Here is a 10250-nt window from a genome sequence, read left to right as displayed (position 1 = left end):
TTTGTTTTCTATGCTACGAATCCCAACAGTGGTATCAGAGCCGTGTCTATGCATAGATTGGTTGCACGAGTAGAACACAATGGTTTTGTGGGCGTTGATGCTTTTGTTGTCTTTAGTTGTGTGTGATGACCCACAAGTATAGGGGGTGTATCGTAGTACTTTCGATAAATAAGAGTGTCGAACCCAGCGAGGAGCAGAAGGTGTTGACAAGCAGTTTCGATGAAGGATTCACTGTAAATGCTCACAGACAAGTATTCAGGGGGTTTTGGTATAGCAGATAAATAAAGTACGAGTAAGTAAAATGCGAGAGAAATAATTGCAGCGAGTGGCCCAATCCTTTTTAGCACAAAGGACAAGCCGGTTTGTTTACTTATAATGACCAAACGTTCTTGAGGACACACGGGAATTTAGTCTAGTGCTTTCGCTTCATATAGCTGATTAATCTTCATTGTTTTGATAAGTGTCGTGTGGGTGAACCTATGCTAATGCACCGCCCTTCCTAGGACTAATACATACTTGTGATTATACCCCTTGTGTAAGGGTATTTTACCCTTATCCATTATTTTGGTGACAATGACACCGTGCTAGTGTATTTGGACTAATACATGGCTACAAGATGATTCTCAGGTATTAGCCAAAGAGGTATAAAGGTGTATCAATGGAAGAAGAAGGCAATGGAGACCCCCCCAATTCGACGAAAGAATCAACAGGATTTTCCTGTGTCTGGCCGGTCACTGGCCCGGTCGGACCGGCCCTGGCACCGGCTAGCCCGGTCAGGACCGGCTCCGGCGCTTGTGCCATCCGGGCAGGATCCAGTAAAGGGGGAAAGCCCTCCGGTCGCTGCCCGGTCACCAGCCCGGTTAGGACCGGCCCGTCCGGTCACCAGCCCGGTTGGACCGGGCTACCGACCGGCTGCCCCGGCGCCAACCGGATTTGGCGCTTGTGCCATCCGGGCGCATTCCAGTATGCCCAGAAGCTCCTCCGGTCAAGCTCCGGTCCCTGCTCCGGTTGAAACCGGCCGGCCCGGTCGAGAGCCCAGTCTGACCGGCATGTGCGCCGGCCGGCCCGGCGCCAAACCCGGTCAACCGGATTCCTCGAAGAAAATCTGATGTGGCAAGTTGACCAACGGCCATTTTTCGAAGAACACTATAAATAGGCCTTCTCCTACCTCTGAACAGTTAGGCAACATACTACAAGCTGTTCTTGAGCTCTCTCTCTCTTACTCCATTGCTAGAAACACCAAAAGCCTCAGATCTCCCTCCTCCTCCACCCAAACTCAAATCCCTCCGGGGAATCATTAGAGGAGGACCCGATCTACCGTTCTACCAAGCCAAATCTCATTCCCCCTTGTATTCATTGAGAAGCTTGCTTCCTAGGGTTCCTTGGAAACCCTAGGTAGGCAAGAAGAGTCCGGAAGCATCCGGGCTGTGGATTTGCTCCGGGCAAGATTGTGAAGGTTTGGAGGCTACCTCAAAGTCTACCACAAGTGAGTGAGCTATTCCTTCGTGGGATAGGCTCCGGAGAATAGGGTGAGCCTTCGTGGCGCGGGGAATCCTTCGTGGGACCTCCACTCCTCCAAACGTGACGTACCTTGTTGCAAAGCAAGGGAACATGGGAATACATCCTCGTCTCCGCGTGCTATCGGTTATCGCTAACCGAACTCCTTACTTGTGATTTAACTGCCTGTGAGAGCCTTCGTGCTCGAGTTAGTTGTATCCTCATATAGGTTGCTCCACCTAGTTTGCATTAGGCTCATCTTTATATTCCGCAAAGCCTAATATTGCAAAGAAAGAATTAAAATTTGTAGAAACCTATTCACCCCCCCTCTAGGTTTACCATCTCTATACTTTCAATTGGTATCAGAGCCTGGAATCTTATTAAGGGCTTCACCGCCTTAAGAGTGAGATGGATAAACTCTTCGAGGGTCTAGATGACGACTCTAACCTTTCGGTTAAAGAGATGAAATCTAGATTCTTGGCATATGATGCCGAGAAGAAGAAAAAGGAGGATGAGCTACAAAACCAAATGACAGAAATGACTGCCACGCTTAAGAACCTAACTGCGGGTGGAACTTCTAGTGGGGCTTCGGCCTCTAAGGAAACCTACCATGATGTTAACCATGACTATCCTAGAAACACTTCACCCATGCCTCATATAAACCATAGTGGGACCGTTCCCCATTACGATGGAACTCACTTTCCACATTGGAAATCTGCTATGGAATCTCATATTCGCAGCTGCAGTGTGGAGCTATGGGAGCTCATTGTTCATGGACATCGGCAGCCACAAGATCCTACTCGGTTGACCTCCACCGAGTTCTACAACCGTCAACTCAATGCATCCGCACGTGACAAGATTAGAAGTGGCATCAACCGCAAGCTTCTTGATTAAGTCGATGACATTGTCTCCGCTAAAGAGTTGTGGGATCGGATCGTAGTACTCCAAGAGGGAACCGATTTGATCCAATCAGCTCTTTATGAGACCGCAAATCAAGAGGCCCACCAGTTCATGATTCGAGATGGAGAATCCGTATCCGATGCCTATGCTAGGCTTGGTGCTCTGAAAGTAAGAGTCAAGGGACTTGGTGCTGAGAAGTACAATGACGGCTTCGAGATGAACGAAGCCTTCATAAAATCCAAGGTCATTGCTATGATTGCCGTCAAACAAGAAGACAGCAACCTTGCACTCAACTTGCAAATCATGACCAAGAGTGCCGATCTCAACTCCGATGATCTAGTCTCTTATGTGGCCGCCAATGAAAGCATGGCCAAAGCCGGAAAGAGGCTCAAGGCAATGAACCGTGTTGATGAAGCCTCACACAACCATGAAGCGTCACACAACCTTGCTCTCAAAGCTAGAGCCGACCATGGAAGCATAGAAGACTATGAAATTGAAGAAGATGAAGAGATGACTTCAACTAGTGACATTGCTACCGACTTTGCTTTCTTTGCCAAGAAGTACAAGGCAAAGTTCCCAATGCTCCTCAATGACAAGAAGAAGAAGAGAACTTGCTACAATTGTGATGAAGATAACCACTTTGCAAATGAGTGCCCTTATGAGAAAAGGGTAGACAAGCCAAAGTTCATCAAAGGGGTCAAGCCAAGATTGAAGCCGAACCCAATCAACGATCGGTACAAGAAGAACAAGGGAAGAGCTTTTGTTGGGGCCGAGTACTTGTCCGATGAAGAAGAGGAAGATGAGGAGAAGGAGGCCGGAGTGGCTGGTTTAGCTTACTCTAAGCCCGGGTCACTCTTCACATATGACTACTCCAAAGATTACTCCACGGAGAATGATGTTGGCTCTTCCTTCATGGCAAGAACAACTCAAGATGATGACTCCGATGACTCTCCCTCCTCTCCAATCATTGGCTCTTGTCTTATGGCAAGGGAAACCAAGGTAATGGAACCTCCACCTTCCCTATCTAGTGTTCTTGATGATGAAAACGAAGATCAAGAAGAATTAATTATGCTTAAGGAACTCTATGATGTTAGATGCACCCTTCATGGTGAAGCTCTTGTCAAGTTTGATTTCTTGATGGACTCACTCAAAGAAAAGGATGAGTCCATTGAGGAGTTAGAATATCAATTGAATGAGAAGGAACGGAGATTCAATCTCCTAAGACAAGAGCTAAAAACCGAAAGGTGCATATCTCAAGGCCTTAAGCAACAAATTGAAACTTATGAACTTGATAAAGTTAAGGACCTAGAAACTATTGATAGGGCTCAATTATTGACCCAAGAGCTCAATGCCTCAAAGGAGGAACTTGAAGTTGCTCATGCTTCTCTCACTAGGGATCTTGACCACCTTGAAAGAGCTAACAAGCTTGTCAAGGATGAGCTCAAGAAACTTGGAGAGAACCATGATCTACTTCAAGAATCCTACAAAAGGGCTCTTGGATCAATGAAGGATCCCATTGATGTTGAAAAGCTTGCTTGTTCCTCCATTTCCTTTACTAGTGAGCATGCTAAACTTGTTGAGGAACATATTCGTTTACAAGAGGAACTTTCTTTGCATGTTGAGACCAATGCATATCTTGAGTCCTTGGTGACCAAATATGGTCTTGACTATCATCCTAATGAATCTTCTTGTGAGCAAGCATCTATTCTTGAGGAAAATGTTAGGCTAACAAAGGAACTTGCAAAGTTCACCACCGCCAAGAACAAGATGGGATTGGATGACCTCTTGAGTAAGCAAAGGTCAAACAATCAAAAGTATGGACTTGGATATACTCCCAAGTCCCACAAGAAGAACAACTACAAGAAGGAGAAACCCGCTCAAGATAAGAACAAGAAGGTCACTAACAATGGCAAAGCCTCAAAGGGCAAAGCCACTAGTGGTGACCGCACGGGGCCAAACGATCACTATGCATTATTTGTTGATTATTATGGTGATGTCTATGCTAACTATGTTGGCCCTCCTAATGGCTATGCTTATAGAGAGTACTCAATTTGGGTACCAAAAGATATTGTTGCCATTGCAAAGGAACCCATTAATCGATGGGTTCCTAAATCCTCTACTTGATTTTGTAGGGGTATTCCTCCGGTGGTCCAAAATGGGTGTTTGATAGTGGATGCACCAATCATATGACCGGAGGAAAAGGTGTGCTTGATCAATTCATTGAAGATATCAACAAGAAGTCAAGCATTACCTTTGGTGACAACTCAAAGGGAAAGGTACTTGGGTATGGCAAGGTAGCAATCTCTAAGGACTTGTGCCTTGAGACGGTTATGCTTGTTGAACACCTTGGCTATAACTTACTTTCTATATATCATCTTGCCGATGCCGGTTACAATTCATATTTCACTAAAAATTATGTGCAAGTCTTTAGGAGTGACAATCTCAAATTGGTCCTTGTTGGATATGTGGAGAACAACCTTTACGTGGTTGACCTCTCGAAAGAGAGCCCCTCCTTCTCCACATGTCTAATGGCGGCCAAGCATGACGAAGGATGGTTGTGGCATCGCCGCCTTGGTCATGTTAACATGAGGAATCTTAAACAACTCCTAAAGGGTGAGCATATTGTGGGACTAACCGGTGTTTCTTTTGAGAAAGATCGTGTTTGTAGTGCATGTGTAGCCGGAAAGCAACTCAAGAAGAAGCATCCCATCAAGAGTATTGTGACCACATCTAGGCCTTTGGAGCTCCTTCATTTGGACCTCTTTGGGCCATCACATTATGATACTCTTGGTGAGAGCAAGTATGGACTTGTCATTGTTGATGATTACTCAAGATACTCTTGGGTCTTTCTCCTTAAGTCTAAGGACGAGACCCAAAGAGAGTTCATCACCTTCGCCAAGAAAGCTCAACGTATGTATGAATCCGAGATCAAGGCAATTAGGACCGACAATGGCACCGAGTTCAAGAACTACACTATGCAAGAGTTTGTGGATGATGAGGGCATCAAGCATGAGTTTTCGGCGCCATACACCCCTCAACAAAACGGTGTTGTTGAAAGGAAGAACCGGACTATCATTGAGATGGCAAGAACCATGTTGAGTGAATTCAACTCACCCCACAACTTTTGGGGAGAAGCCATCTCTACCGCCGTCCACTACTCCAACCGGCTCTTCCTCCGTCCCCTCCACAACAAAACCCCATACGAGCTCCTTACCGGTAACAAGCCTAATGTCATGTATATTCGTGTCTTTGGATGCAAATGCCTTGTTAAGAACAACAAAGGAAAGCTCGGTAAATTTGAAACTAGAACCATAGAGGGTATATTTGTTGGATATGCGGAGAACTCTCATGCCTATAGATACTACAACCGGTCCTCCGGGACTATTTAAGTATCTTGTGACATGGTGTTCTTGGAGGATAATGGCTCCCAAGTGGAGCAAGTTGTTCCATGTGTTGCAGGTAATGATGATGATCCATCTAGTGCCATCAAGCATATGGGCATTGGACACATCCGGCCCATGGAGGTTCATAATGATGATCAAGATGATGGAGTAGATGTCTCAAGCATGCCACAAGTGGAGCCTAGCTCAACTCAAGCCGAACCATCAAGTGCAACTCAAGAACTATCCTCTACTCAAGATGAGTCTCAATCCGAAGAACAAGAAGAAGATCCTCATTCCATGGAGCAAGATCATGATGACGATCAAGAAACATCCTCAACTCATGATCAAGCTCAAGTGGTCCCTCATGATCAAGTACTAGCAAGAGATGAATTCATTGATCATGAAGGAACCGTTCGGAAGATCAAGGCCGCTACAAGGGCAAGTGACATGAAAGTGGATCAAGTCCTTGGTAGCATCTCAAGAGGAGTGGTAACTCGTAGACACCATGCATTACTTATCACTTATTGTCAACATCATGCTTTTGTGTCTAGTTTTGAACCACTTAAGGTACATGAAGCCTTGGTCGATCCGGATTGGGTAATTGCCATGCAAGAAGAATTGGAGTGTTTCACTCGTAATGAAGTATGGTCTCTAGTTGAGAGACCCAAGGATCATCGCATCAATGTCATTGGGACCAAATGGGTATTCAAGAACAAGCAAGATGAGAATGGCATTGTTATACGAAACAAAGCAAGGTTAGTGGCGCAAGGGTTTGCACAAATAGAAGGTATGGATTTTGAGGATACCTTTGCGCCGGTAGCCCGTCTTGAAGCTATTCGTCTTTTGCTTGCATTTGCATCTTTCCACAATTTCAAATTATATCAAATGGATGTGAAAAGTGCATTTTTGAATGGTCCCCTAAAAGAAACCGCATATGTGGCTCAACCCCCGGGTTTCGAAGACCCATGCCGACCCAACCACGTGTATTTACTCCATAAGGCACTCTACGGTCTCAAGCAAGCTCCACGTGCTTGGTATGAGTTCCTTAGGGATTTCTTACTACATGATGGGTTTTGCATGGGTACGGTCGATTCCACCCTTTTCACCAAGCGGGTTAAAGGGGTGGCCTCTTTATATGTCAAATATATGTTGATGATATTATTTTTGGTGGAACTAACCCCAATCATAACAAAGCTTTTGAGCTATTGATGACTAGGAAATTTGAGATGTCCATGATGGGAGAGTTGAAGTTCTTTCTAGGCTTCCAAGTGAGGCAACTTGCAAAAGGCACCTTCATCTCTCAAGAAAAGTATGTGAAGGACATGCTCAAGAAATTCAACATGACCAATGCGAGTCCAATGAAGACACCCATGCCCGTAAAGGGGCAACTTGGTTCATGTGACGGTGAGAAGGATGTGGACATAAAGGTATACCGCTCCATGATAGGATCCTTGCTCTACCTTTGTGCCTCTAGGCCGGATATCATGCTAAGTGTAGGGATGTGTGCTCGTTTTCAATCCGCTCCCAAGGAGAGCCATTTAGTGGCGGTCAAACGGATACTAAGATACCTTGTTCTCACTCCTACTCTCGGGCTATGGTATCCAAAGGGGTCAACCTTTGAACTCATTGGCTATTCGGATTCCGATTGGGCCGGTGATAAGGTTGATCGGAAGTCTACCTCCGGGGCTTGCCAATTTATTGGCCGGTCATTGGTGAGTTGGTCATCCAAGAAACAAAAATCCACCGCCCTATCCACCGCCGAAGCCGAATACATATCCGCGGCATCTTGTTGCACTCAATTGTTATGGATGAAGCAAACCTTGAAAGACTATGGTGTGTCTCTTGGTACGGTGCCTCTTCTTTGTGACAATGAAAGTGCAATAAAGATCGCCAACAACCCGGTTCAACATTGTCGCACCAAACATATTGACATTCGCCATCACTTCCTACGTGATCATGTTGCCAATAAGGATATTTATCTCACTCATGTGGGAACAACCTACCAATTGGCGGATATTTTCACTAAGCCTTTGGATGAAGCCCGCTTTGTTAACTTGAGAGGAGAACTTGGTATTCTTGATCCTAAAAACTTGGATTGATTAACTTCTTGCACTATATTCTTGCATTTATCTTGATATCTAGCTTAGAGGCATAGCACATATGGGGATAGTCATCTTACCATGTCTTGGTATGATGCATACCTATGTGTGCAACATAAATAGACCCAATGTCATTATATGGACCCAAGCATGTCTCTTCGCGGTCACATGACATTTGTGCTTTCACATAGGGGGAGTAATCCCCCGCCCCTCATTGAGCCTTCATTACAAATTGATTTGACTATATAAGGCCCAATGATTTTAGTGCGAGCATCATTTCCAAAAATGACTTATGATTCTTGATATACACTTCGAATCATGCCCATTGTTGCTATTCACATCTTGTTTGGTTTTCTCTCCAATGGGTATGCCTAGAGAACTTTGTGTTTCCAACCCCATGTCTATGCTCATCTCATCATCATCTATCTATTATATGTACATGTCATCATTTGAGCACTCACACACATTTACACAAAGAATAGGGGCAAAACGAGGCAAAATGACACATTTTTGGGCAAATTGACTCTGGCCGGTCACTGGCCCAGTCGGACCGGCCTTTGCGCCGGATCGTCCGGCGTCTGGCCCGGTCGACCGGGCGCCCGACCGGCCGTGCGGGCTGTTATGTCTTGGAGAGGATACCCCTTGGGGATCTTCTTCCTCATTCTTCCCCAACTCCCACACCTCCATGGCCGGCGCCCTCAGCACCTCCACCATGATCTAGGAACTTCCCACCACAAGAACCTCCCCAAACTCCACCACACCATAGATCGGGCCCCTTGGAACATCTCCACCGAAGGATTTGGTCCCTCTCCAACTAGTTTGGGAATTTTTGGAGTTCTTGGTTTTCAAGCCCTACCTCGTGTTCTTCTTGCTCCCTTGATCAAGGAGGACAATGTCTTCGGGTAATGTACTCTCCTTTCCTCCCTAATCTCTAGTCCTCCTCACACATTGCAAGTTCTTGCCAAAATTTGAGGAAATCATAGGGTTAGGGTTAGGGTTTGCAAGTCCTCATGCCTTTAGAGTGTCTCTCAACACTAAGCACATACTCCACTCTATTGCTATAGCATGTACTCAAGTTTTTCGAGTTTTTGCATGAATTTGTGGTAGAAAATCTGGGCGAACATCACAAATCATCACCACCCGGTTCACAGCCCGGTCAACCGGCCATTCAACCGGCCGGTCCGGCGCGCGGCCCGGTCAACCGGATTTTCGACCGGCTCGCCCGGTCTGCAGTCCGGTCGGACCGGCCTGTGCGCCGGCCTGCCCAGTTTTTCGCACAATCTCATCAATACACTTGGATATATGCTATGCTTTCTGGTTTCTCCCTCATTGATGACATGTACACTTACCTCTTTGCTATCCTCGCTCTATTTTGCTGATTCACAGGTGATGAATGGAGTGATGAGAACCGTGGCACTGTTGCCAAGCGAGGGAGGCACTCAGGGGTTCCACCACGGCGCTCTACTGGTCGTGCTCCTCAGACTACTGGTGGCAGCTCAACTGGAGGCCGCACCAAGAACACTGCCCAGAAGAGGAAAGATAAGCATGCTGTACAAGAAGATGATGAGGAATTGCCAGACTTCAATGTTGGCGATGTCCATATTGGTGCATGGAAAAGGCTTCGAGAAACCAATCACTATCGCTTTGAAACTCCCACTTACACTGGGGGCGACAAGTTCTTCTGGACCCAGAGTCAGGAGAGGATGTGGCATGAGTACTATGACTCCCGAGAGCACATGAAGAATGGTTGCATTGTTATGCCCAAGGCTGTCAAGGATGTTATTGAGATGCATGAAGCCACCACACATCGGTTTGTGGTTGAGACTTTGAAGAACATGGGGCTGTATGAGCTTGTATGTCTGACGCCTTCTGATGGATGCTATTGCCCACTCTTGGTAAGGCAATTCCACTGCACTGTGTACTTCCATGATGATCCAGCCCGTACCATGACATGGATGATAGGCAAAGAGAAGTACTCCTGCAACTATCTTGACTTGTGTGATGCCCTTGGGTTTGGTGGAGGTCGCGCTCACGGTTTCAAGCTTTACTCTCAGCAGAAGTTCAACAAAGGAGACATTGCTTTCTGCTATCCTCGGGAGCCCACCGCTCGTCCTCCCACCATATCTGGCATGTTCTACTCCTATCTCCTGCTTGCCAAGTTATTCAGAGAGTCTCTCATCAGCAAGTCAGGTGATACAAGTGAATGCCGAGGATATCACTTGAACTTGATGTACTACTGCAACCCTGAGCACCGGCGACGCATTGATGGATGTGATCTCATCTACTCTGAGCTGAGGAGATGTGTTCGCGACAGGATGACCCCGAACTATGCTCAATACATCCAGCTCCTCATCAACAAGGTTGTGCCTGC

Source organism: Lolium perenne, chromosome 7 (assembly GCF_019359855.2).
Source record: "Lolium perenne isolate Kyuss_39 chromosome 7, Kyuss_2.0, whole genome shotgun sequence".
Classification (NCBI taxonomy): Eukaryota; Viridiplantae; Streptophyta; class Magnoliopsida; order Poales; family Poaceae; genus Lolium; species Lolium perenne.
This window is presented reverse-complemented; position numbering follows the sequence as displayed.